Source organism: Callospermophilus lateralis, chromosome 12 (genome assembly GCF_048772815.1).
Source record: "Callospermophilus lateralis isolate mCalLat2 chromosome 12, mCalLat2.hap1, whole genome shotgun sequence".
Taxonomy (NCBI): Eukaryota; Metazoa; Chordata; class Mammalia; order Rodentia; family Sciuridae; genus Callospermophilus; species Callospermophilus lateralis.
The window spans coordinates 67,264,263-67,276,675 of NC_135316.1; positions in this window are offsets into that span (position 1 = coordinate 67,264,263).

The following is a 12,413-nucleotide window of genomic DNA, read 5'->3' on the forward strand; positions in this document are numbered from 1 at the left end:
CATTCTTAGCCTTGGTTATAATTTTGGTATAAAATTTGAAGTCTACTGTCAGCATAGGCAGGCTTTGGTTTGACTCTCATATCCATTTTTAAGTTTCCATAGACTTATTTATTTGACCCTTTTTTATTGTGTAATTTGCATGTTCCAGAACATAAAAGCAAAAGCAATTACCAAGCCCCCATACTGAAGCATCTTAGTGGATTAGCGGTCTGTGATTCTAGTCCAGAATTTCCAAAAAAATCCATCTACAAAGCAGACTCCACAAGGATTTGTTACAAGCCAAAGATTTCATATCATATTCATCACAAAAAACATCCCAAATTTCCTAAACTTAGTTTTTCCTTATCCCTTTCTTTGTCTTAATAAATACAACCATGCACTTGGTTACCCAAGTCAGAATCCTGGGGGTCCTCCCTAATTCTTTTTTTCTTCCTATGAAATTTTGTTCCAAAAGCCAACAGTTCCTATCACCACAATTTGTAAGAATCTTGAATCTATTTGAATCACAACACACACACACACACACACACACACACACACTCTTGACTCCACACATGATAATCTACACTGGCTTGCCTAACACATCCAATGCTGTCACCGTTGGGTTCAAATTTTTTCTCAATGACTCCCTATTACAGACAAGAAAAAAAACAAAAAATTTTATAATGATTTATAAATGATCTTTATAACCTGAACTCCTAAACCTTTACCTCTGCTACTTGAATATTTGTAGTTCTCCAAATATGCCAAACTGTTCTTTCTTTCTTTCTTTCTTTCTTTCTTTCTTTCTTTCTTTCTTTCTTTCTTTCTTTCTTTCTTTCTTTCTTTCTTTCTTTCTTCTTGTATGCACTATCTCCTCCCCCTTTACTCCCCTTCCCTCTTTGGTCAGTGGGAATACTTTCATTTATCCCCAGGCCCCAGTACAAGGCTTGCCTCTGAGAGGCTTCCCAGGAAATCTTTGGCACTCCTTCTCTTGTGTTTCAAGAACAGACACATATGTCCATTGTTGAAATCACCATGGTGTCTTAAAGTTACTCCTATGTGTACCACTGCTTAGATAAAAACTCCCTTTGTTCAAGCACTATGTCCCACTTTCCTTTGTGTCCCAGGGGTTAGCATAGAATGCATTCAGTTTAATAAATTCCTAACAAGTGATGGATAGAAGCATTATGTATGATGGGGCCAGATGCCAGCTTCAGAAGATTAAATCGGGGTCAGCAAACTATGGCCCATAGGTCAAATCTGACCTTTAGCCTATTTTTATAGTGCTTTCTTGGAAAAGTACCATATCTATTAGGTTACATATTGTTTATAGTGCTTTCATGCTCCAGTGGCAGAGTTGAATAGATTCGGTAGAGATTGTATGACCTATAAAGCCTAAAATATTTACTGTCATGTATGGAAAAGTTTGCTGACTCCTGAACTGGAGATGCACTATGGGCCAGAGTCACGGACTTCAGAGTGTGTCCTGCTCTAGCACAGTATCAATCACACCAAATACACAGATTTACCCTCTAAGACTTCCTTTCTAATCTCTCATTCCTCTCAAAAGCCAAGATACCCCACCTCTGCAACCTAAACACAGATCAGTATTCAAGCTCTATATAGTCTACTCAAGGTTTCTGAGACTTGGGCTTGTGTTTTGAATATGAGGTGTCTCCTGAAAGCTTCTGTGTTAATGCAGGAATGTTCAGAGTTGAAATGAATGGATTGTGGAACTGTAAACCAATCTGTCCATCCTAGCTCAGATGGACTGACTAGGGGATAACTGTAGACACATAGGGCATGGGTATGCAGGTGTACCTTGGAAGGACTCATCTTCCCAGTGGCCCCCTTTCTTCTTCCCTCTCTCTGCTTCATGACTGTCATGAGGGGAGCGACTTCCCTCCACTATGCCCTTCCAACATGACATGTCGCCTCACGATGGGCCCAGAGCAATGGACTCAGTCAACCCTGGATTTATCCTCTGGAACTGTGAATTAAAATAAACTTTCCCTTCCCTAGGTTGTTCTTGTCAGATATTTGGGTCACAGTGACACAAAGCTGACTAACACAGGATTTCTTTGCTTATCTATATATAAGTACAGAGACTGCTAATTATTCTTCAATTTATAGTATTCTGTTTTTTCTTTTCTTTTCTTTCTTTCTTTCTTTTTTACTTTCTTTTTGGTAACATACTCCCTGAATTTTATCTGGCACAGAACCTCCCAGCCTCCCTTGCAGCTAGGTATGGCCATCTGATGATGTTAAGGCAAGTGGAATGTGAACTGAGTGGTGTGCACAACTCTGAAATCCTATGCTCTGGCTTCTTCTCTGATCCCTCATTGGATTGGACTATGGGTGTGGAGGAGAGAAGACAACCTAGATCATGCAGACAAGGACAATTCCAGAGGGAGCGACAAGGTAGAAGGGATATGAGCACCTTTGTCAACCTCACAGAGCACCTCCATCCTCCTGGAGTGCCTTCAGTTCAGGACTTTTTGTAAGAGAAAGAAATCTTTCTTCTATTTTATACCACCCTTGGTTTGGTCCCTGTTCAAGCAGCCAACCAGCTATTTCACTTAGATTCTTTCTGTATCTCGCTTTCCCTTCAATACTTGGTGGAGATTTTTCTCTCCCAAAATTAGACCTCAGTCTATTCCTACTTTTCAGCTTTCCTGCTTTTGAGTTCGCAAATTGCCCAGAAGTTTCACAGCTTCACTCTCAAGAACTTTCTTCAAAGTCTTTCTCCAAAAATCTCACCCTTTCTTAAAGCCCTTATCTGCTCCCTCCCCTTTTCTATCTTTAGTCTTTCTTCTCTTACACACACCAAAAAAAAAAAAAAAAAAAGAAAGAAAGAAAGAAAGAAAATTTCCAAATCTTCGGATGCTTCCTTATCCTAACTTTTCTGCTTTTCTCTCTCCATTGTCTCTATAGGGAACTGAGCTGGCAAGGACATAGCTCTTAGAGGAAGAAGGGGGGAAGCAGAGCTCAATAAGACTTATTACTCTTTTGTGCTAAAGTGGAGAAGGCTATAAATACAGCTGTTAATTTTGGCAGTTTCACAATGGCAGAAGTTAAGAATTTGGAATGTGATGAACCTAATAATATAAAAGTGCTATTAGATTGCTGTGAAGGCCACTGAGCATTGGCTAAGTGGTGTTTTAGGGAAAGTATTCAGGAGGCAGCAAATAGATTGAATTGGATAGTTTTGGCTGGAGGCCAGGAAACCAGTTAGGAGATGAAGAAATCCGGGTCTAGGGTGACACAATGGAAATAGAAAATAGCAGGGGTGCATATCCATCAGATATTTAACAGAAGAAAAGACAGTTTTGATGGCACATTGGATATGGAAGCTCCATAGTTGTCCTCTTTTCTAACAGGAATATTTTCCTTAACATTTTGTCCTCTGCCATTTAGAGGGTGTAAGGAATTTAAAGAAGGGAATAAAATAAGTGACTATATCTCCAGAGCACAGCACAGTAAAATATATGCAAATGAAATTTCAAGTATGCAAATGAGTGAACTTGGATGAAATGCCACTCCTTACATAAAATGGTTAACATGCTTTCCAAAGGGCACGTCAGGTACATGCTGATGAATCTAATTCTCTTCTAGCATGAATAGCTTCAGGTTTGGGTCACCTCAGTGAACAGTTTAAATTTCGCCTGCTTTTAGTTTCTCTGCACAATCCCCTCCAAGTTCTGCATGACATCCAGCCTTCAGTGATTATTAAATAAATCTAATGAAATAAAAGCTTTTCCCCAGCTACCTAGCATTATGCAAATCATACTTAATCTTTAGTCTCTCTAGAAGTTTGCTTATGATCCTCAGTGGAGTTGAGACTGGATTCTCACAAGTAAAACAAAAGGAACTTTTGTCCTCCTTTTCTGGAAACCAAGATTCCCTACTTATGAACAAAAGCACTGAGAGTTGAGGGGTAAGGTGCTGGCTCTGCTGCAGAAAACACAGGCTCTAGTCCGGTGTCATCATCTGCAGGACACATGAAATCCAACACCCCAGCTGCTCAGGGCTCCGAAAAAGCCGAAATACTGCAAGCAATTCCAATCTGCTAGGAAAATTCAAAAAGTCTTTGTATATTCTTAATGCAAAGTTTAACTTTACAATCCTTTACAGACAACAGTCTCTGCTCTGTCTCTCTCACTTCCGCCCTCCATACATTCTCACCTTCCATGACAGCCCTCCTCTTTCAGACACATCAAATTCCTGGCTGTTCCAGTATTAATCCGTTACCTCAAGTCTTTGCATTACCTGGGGGGAAGGAGGAGTCTCTTAATCTTTTTGATGTTTTTGATACCATCTGTTTTTGATACCATCTCTAGTTGTCTCCTGAATCTTCATTTCAATAACTATAAAATGCAGATACCACCTGTTTACTCCACAGGATTGTTCTGAAGGCTTCGTGTCACATTGGACATAAAACCATTTTTAATTATGTTAAATTATTATAGGGTAGCAAGTCATCGTTGTTTTTAGACCTGATTTTTTTTTTCTCACTCTCCATGGACTTAACCTCTCAGAGGAGAAACTGCTTGAATTTCTTCCATCACAGGGCATTTGTGAGTGGGAGGTGGGAAGAGAGCCCTGCTGGACATTTGTATCTGCTTTGAGTGACATCCCTCCCTTTCTTTCCCTTGAGAGCCAAGATTTCAGGAAGTGCTACCCATATCCCTTCACTCTCCTTTCTCACCATCAATTCATGTCCCCCACGCCACTAAAGCTACTGGGCTTCTGCTATAGCCATCAGTAGTTGGAAAAGCAACCTAACACTGTTATGTCAACCCCCCTTCCTTCTTTTGAGCCCATCTCTTCTGGCTTTCTTTCCTTTCCATCCTATTCTCCTCTTCACTGACACCCTTCAAATATTTGCATGATCCTGCTAAGTGGTGTTTTAGGGAAAGTATTCAGGAGGCAGCAAATAGATTGAATTGGATAGTTTGGGTGCTCCTGATGATGGCAATAGTTCCTAACTCATCCTGAGCACCTACCATATATCAGACACTTGACATTTCCCATCTCACCCCCACAATATCCTGTGAGATTTGTTTCTTTTCTTCATCTTTCAGAAGAAGAAAGAGAGGCCCTGCGAGGATAAGAGAGTTGGCTGAGATCACACGGACCATAAACCACAAGCTAGATTCAATCCTCAGTCCCCGCTCTCCAGAACTACTCTGTCTCCCTCCTCTCTTCACACTTTCTGAGTTTGTTTCTTGATTTTGCCATTTATTTGTTGTGCTCTAATCCTAGCATACTTAACCTCTCTAAACTTCCACTTCCTCCTCTGTAAAATATGGATAATAACACACAGACCTTTTAGGGTTGCTATGAGGATTTTATTAGATAGTGCTTGTAAAGCGCTTAGCAGAGTGACTAGCATAAATGTTACTGCTGCTTTTATTATTATGTTCAATACCATTTTTTTTGTCTTGTGCCTCCGTATAATTACTCCCACACAGCTTCCAACAGCACCTCCACATGACAGCTCCCCTCTCCATGGTCCGCCCAGACTTTTCTGCTGAGCTAGGTCCATATTTCCAGTCAGTTCTTGGATTTTCCTCCCTTTGATAGTCCAACCCCATCTCAGCTGTGACAAACTCATAAACAAAACTCATCTACATCCTCCTGCAAACCTATTTCTTCTCTGAAACCCCAAGGTTAGGACCGATGAGGCCACTGAGTCATAAACTTGGACTTTCCCCTTGACTCCCATGATGCCCTAATCTTACTCTTTCTGCACATTATGTCCATCATCTAATCCTCCTAAACATACTCTGAGTCATTCAGCCTAAACATAGTCATTCAGCCTCTCTTGGGCATTCCCAATGTCACTGCTGATTCTGTCTTTAAAATTTTGATATTTTGATTATCGTGGATTTTTTTTGCACAAATTTTGATTTGTTAAAATAGTAATTGAATTCCTGGGGGTTTTGTTGCACCCTTAAAAAATTGCATTTGAGATGAGCAACTCACTTGCCTTGCCCTAGTCCTGGCCCTGTTTTTCCAATTCTTCTCCCAATGAAATATCTTGTAGTATCCAATCAGAATTATATTTCTAAAACAGATCTACTCATGGCACACCTTTGTTTAAATGCCTTTGGTGGCTCCTCAAGCCTTACAATGTCTCACCACCTTCCCTGCTCCCCACAGAGCCTAAGACATGGATTTCTCCAGCAAAAGGAATCCAGGTCCTTTCTCTGAAGAAGTGGCCCCATTGCACATCCATGCTTTTGCAAACATGGCAAATACTCTTTTAGCTACCCTTTAGTGACCTAGGATGGTTAGAAACTGGTTATACTTGCAAATAGCTGAATGTTTATACTTTCACAGATAAAACTTAAATTTCGACAAGAATTTATTAAAATCCATCTAAAATTTATTACACAACTCTGCAGTCTTCCATATAATACACTCATAACTGAAAATGTTCTTGATGGCTCAGCTTCATCATTCTAAGTGTCAGTGATAGTGCTCTGCTATAATCCAGGGATGCCAACCTCAGTGGCCAATGAATTTGCAAGTGATGCTATGGTTTGAATTTTTGTGTCTCTCCCAAAATTCATATGTTGAAATCTCCCCTCCCCCGACTCTGCAAATGGTGGTATTAGGGAGTGGGGCCTTTGGAAGAGGAAATTAGGTCAGGAGGACTCTGCCCATGTGGGATTATAACCCTCTTAAAATAGGCCCAAAGAAGTCCGTTGTCCTCTTCTACCACGTGAGGACAAAGAGAGAAGGTGTCATCTATGAACAAGGAAGTAGGTCCTCGCCAGACCCCCTGTCGGCTGGTTCCTTCATCTTAGACTTCCCAGCCTTTACCACAATGAGTGATGTATTCCTGTTGTTTATAAGCCACTTGATCTATGGTATTTTGTTTCAGCAACCAGAATGTACGCAAACAGCTAGCTTACCCTTGAACCCGTTTATGAACGATAACACCTTCTTCTCCCTGTTTTGTTGTGTTCTTCCACTCCAGGTGTCTCCTTGTTCCTCCTGATCTCTGCTGTTGTTGGTTCTGCTTTGTACTATTCATCCCTAATTGCTTGGCCTCATTCCATTTTCCTCGTCCACATCACTCCAGCCTTAACTTTGCTCTCTTCTCACGTCACACTCTCCACTAACTCTGCCATCCCGGTACTTCTCTTTGTTGGTGCTGACAGGGCAGAATCATCAGTCAACCTACAACTGCCCTCTTTTCTTCTGCTCTGTTAACTGACTCATCCTTTTTACTATTCAATCTTTGCATCTTTATCTCTTCTCATCTCCTTTCATTCCTGAGTTTGCCACTCTTCTGGTTGGTTGAGAGGTGCTGAACAGATATTTAATTATGGCCGTATAATCCATGGGATAATTGTCAACTTCTCTGGTTGGCATTTTTCCACCCAGGGAATCATGGGCAGAGTAAGAAATAATCTAACCTCAAGACCCTGAGGATTTGCCTTAGTTCTCATCTTCTATCCCTGTGCTCATCAGAAAATGCCCAGCCTAAGATTTGGGTTGGGGTAGGGAAAAAGGGCATGGATAGCATGTGCAGTTAAAAGCAATGTTGAATCACCAAATCTTACCTACATTGGAATAAGTTCACTCTCTGTTCTTTTGGTTCTTCTTTAAAACAGGAGAAAGCAGAGACTCAGACTTCTAATTGCCCCCCTGAAATCTAATTTTGGGTGCATTGACGTGCTCTGCTGAGTGACAAGTTAATTTTTATTATCAAGAGTTTACTTGTTGTTAGAAAATGTAGAAAATATACAGGCGCACTAATGAATAAAGCATGGGAGCACTAATCAATTTAAAAATCCAACAGGTTCCTCAGCAAATGACACAGACACTGCTCAGAGTGAGATCTTGAAATAGATATTCTTCCTGGTGGCTGAGATACTTAAGAAAAATTGGCATGGAATAGGACCCAGAATCTTCTGTTCACTCATTTTTCTGGCCATTATATTCCTCCTTAAAAATAGGCAAAGAAAGAAAGCTAAGGAGATAAAGTACCTTTTAGATACTGAGTTCAGAGTCTCTTGTTTGGTTACCATGGTCCTCCCTATTCCTCCCTCTGTACCCTTGGAAGAAAACATGGGATAATAAAAATAGCCAGCAAGAACCAAGGGCAATCTCAATCCCACTATTTATTCTCCGGGTGGCCTTGGGAATGTCACTTTCATGCTGGGAGCTTGACAAAGAGTTATAAAAGCACAGTTCATAGACTTCCTTTGGGGAGTCGACAGGAAACACTCAGGACCTTGAGCTGCTGAAGTGCCTGGCACACCATGGGAATGCAGCGAGGGTTGGTTCCCCTCACATCCTCCTCTTTGCTCTCACACCATCTGTGCAGGGGCCAGGGCACGGTGCCAGTTTTTTTTTTCTCCTGTCCTGTGCCAATGCTTGCCCTCAAGAATGGAACTAAGGAACCATTTCTTCATAATATGTGACTAACCATCGAGTGACAGAAAGACTAAGAGGTAAAATTTAGAGAATGACTGACCCAGGTTCTTAGGGTGACTTTTGAAAAACTTCACTTTTTAATATCTTCTTTCCTCTCCTGATAACACTGAGGGAAGAAGGATCGGGTGATTTGGAGAAGCAGTGAGGGATTTGATGCCTATGTGAGTGTAAAGAGAGGCCAGTGTGAGGTAGTAGGCAGAGGTCCCTTTTGGTTTGGCTGCCTTTTGGTGGATGAGGAGGAGGCATCCCCGTGTGTGGCAGGGAGATGGTCAGTTGGGAGCTTAGTTTCTCTCCTTCTGATGTGTGTGGAATGGAAGTCTGGGCAGCTCTTTTTTAGCTTGTTTCTGAAACCTGAAAGCAGGGGAAAAACCAATGGGACTGGCTGAATGTAGAGCAACAAATACATCAAGAGCAGTTTCCATATAAAAACCAACAAACAAATAAACCTTCCAAGACTGTGAAACCCTCTGGGGCTCCGGGTCGCCCTCTTCAACCAGCAAATGACTCTGCTATGTGAAGTGCTTGGCTTTATCCTCTCCAGTTGATCTGGGATAAGCAGGGAGACCCAGCTCTCTGGCAGGGAAGGTGCACGTGTCCTCAGGTCTTGGTGTGCCTTACTGACCTTGCTGTTCCTAAGCTAAGTGGCTACACTGAGGTCACTGCTCTGAAGCAATCACGCCATTCACTAATCCAATTCTCAAAGATGGAACAGAAAAAAAAAACCTTTTTTTTTTTTTTTTCTTATTAGTTACACATGACAGTACAATGATCTTGACATTTCATACATTTGAATCAAATGGGGTATAATTTCTCATTTTTCTGATTGTACAGCTTGCAGAATCACTACCTTTGTTTCTTTAAGCCATAATTTCATTGTCTTAATTAAAGGAGAATTAATAAGGGATTATTTTAAATTCATTTTCATTAGCAACTTCTAGGTTTTTTTTCCTCATCAGTCTTTTTAATTTGTTCTTTTTAGTTATACATGACAGTAGAATATATTTTGACATACATTGTACACACATGGAGTACAACGTCCCATTCTTGTGGTTGTACATAACATGGAGTTATACCAGTCGGTCGTGCATTCGTATATAAACATAGGGAAGTTATGTTTGATTCATTCTACTGTCTTTGCAACTTCAGTTTAGTAATTTTGAAACTGGAATAAAAATTTATTTTCTAATCATAAAAATAAATTGTGGCCAAAAAAGAAAAAGAAAGAAGGAAAAAAAAATCATCTCAGGTTGCCTAGATTCTGAGACTTCCCTCCTGCTATAATTGGACCATGTCCAAGGACCAAACCTGAGAAGGGAGCAAGAACCATCCATGGGAAACCTGCAGTTAAACCTTCTTTGAAGAAACCACAAAGCATGGCTTGGTGTCTATTCCCTTTTTTAAAGGTGAGCCAGCTACCTTGGAGCCAGCTGTGTATGAAGAGAGGCCCCAAGTCCTTATCCCATGGACAGGATGGTGGGGGGTGTCAGAGTGAAGGCTGACTCAACAGCACTGTCGTCTTAGGTGGCTAGCCCACTACTGCAAGCCAGCCCCATCAGAGTTATTATCCTTCTCTGAATCTCTTCCAACTGTTTGATGTCCTTGAAGTTAAAAAGATGAAAACTGCACAGAGTGCAACATTCCATACAAAACACCTTAGACATTTCTAGATCAGAGAAACTTGAGCAAAGCCAAACCTCTGTTTTATTTTGCTTATGTTCCTCTCTCAGGGTTTGCCTTGGGCATGTTACTGTATAAATACCTGGTGTCATCATCATCAGTTTTAAGAATTATAATTATATATAAAATTAGCTTATCATTTTTTTTTAATAAATCTTTTTTTATGCCTCTGCTTTTATTTATTTATTTTTATGTGGTGCTGAGGATTGAACTCAGGGCCTCCCACACACTAGGCAAGTGCTCTACCACTGAGCCACAACCCCAGCCCTTAGCTAATCATTTTTTAAAAAATATTTTTAGCTATAGATGGACACCATACCTTTATTTTATTTTTTATTTTTATGTGTTCCTGAGGATTGAACCTAGTGACTCACATGTGCCAAACTAGCGCTTTATCACTGAACCACAACCCCAGCCCCTAGCTTATCATTTTTGAAACTGCAAGTTGTGTTACCTAAAATAAAATTTTAAACAAATAAGCTTATTAAAAAGCCCAAACATAGCCAAAATTACTAAGCCATTTCCTCAACGTGTGTTTTTGTTTTCAGCTTACATTTTTGAGCATCATTTGAGCACCATTTTTTGAGTAGGGACCTTTTTGGAAGACTCATCCACTGGTTCTTCAGGGCACATTTGACAAGAGGCCATGTGGTCTCTCTCCTGGTCTGCTGTTACCACCTTCTACAACCCATGCTACTTGGTGCTCACAAGAAGCTGGGAAATTGGACAGCTTGGCTAAGTCTTGGAGAGGTGGAGAGAGCAAACTTTTTAATTTAGGAAGTCAATGTGATTTAAGTTCCCACTAAGTACAGATTGTTCTATATGGGGAAAGATTCTGGAATGTCTTGTCTTGGCTCTGTCTGCCACTACTTTGGGTGTAGTTGCAGATACTAGTGAGATAAACCAAAGTCAGAGAATTCCAACTGAGGCATTAAGTATTCTCTTTGAGAATGTCAAAGATGGTCTCTTAGGGACAGAATTTATATCTAGATTTAATTTTTAAGATGACTTTCTTGAAAATATGGCAAAGGACACCAAAGGAAGCATATACTAGTGCTTGAAATATGTGATATATTTAACTATACACACACAAACACACTCACAGTCTCACACACACACATGAACACCTGACTAGAACCCCATGCATAAATGCCTGTCTATTTGACTAGTACCTCATGCCTATCTCTACGAAAACATTTAGTACCCTGTATCAAATGATCATCAACTTATCTGTAGCCTACTTCTCTGGCCTTAGGGTATCAGCCTCACCAAGATAAAGCTGGTGTCTTTTTCATTGTTTATTCCCATTCTTCACACACATCTTGGAAAATACGCAAATAAGTAGTGAGTGAGTGAATAAATGAACAGAATGAACAGGATGAATGAAGGAGTCTTGTTCCTGACCTCTGGTGAATGACTGCCTGAGGTAGCACCCTCCCATGCAACTCCCACCCTGAAGTCTGAAATTGAGGATCCTGGATACAGCATTTGGTCTTTTGGTTGCCTAGGCAACGTGCAGTTAGTTACCTGACGTAACCATCCACTCTCCACCTTGATAGGAAAAAAAACACTTAAGTGAGTAGTTTTTCTTTTTCTGGTGACTTTTGTAGCAGTTTGTGGTTCGTTTTATCAAGTCTAGACATATTTTTTTCATGTGCTGTGGAGTCTCAATCCCTGTAACACAAACCTCTTTCATCATTAGTCTTTCTGGTAGAATTTGATAGGGGTCATATACAATCCCTCTCCTCGTCAGCTAATGGCAATTTATAGACACTTACTATGAGCAATATATGTTGCAAAAGACCAGAAAACTCCCCCCCTGGTTATGATTCAGCACTATAACGTGATAGCCCGGAAACCAGACTGATAGTTTAATCAGTGGTATGCGATCCTTATTTGTGGTTGGCTGCTTCATCAATTTTCATTTGGGAGTTGAAATGGACTCTGAGGCAGATATGGCATTAATTACGTGGGAAATTGGTTGCAATATGCCTTGAGGTAAAACCCTTCTGATGGGAATAAGAGATGGAAAGAAAGCCAAATTATAAAAGGATGATTTACTGGAAAAGGCAAATGTATGCATTACCATCACCGCTTAGCAAAGAAAAAGGAGCTGATAAACCAGAAAGATTGTGGAGTGACTGGAAAGTGAGAAAAATCCCTGGGTCTCTCTCAAAAAAGATTTATTCCTATGCTGAATGCATTATATTTCCCCAGATACATACGACATTTTCCAAGAGTGTGCTTCAATTAAAAGGCAAGCGAGCATTAATAATAGTTGGCAGGGTCCCTATTTCCTT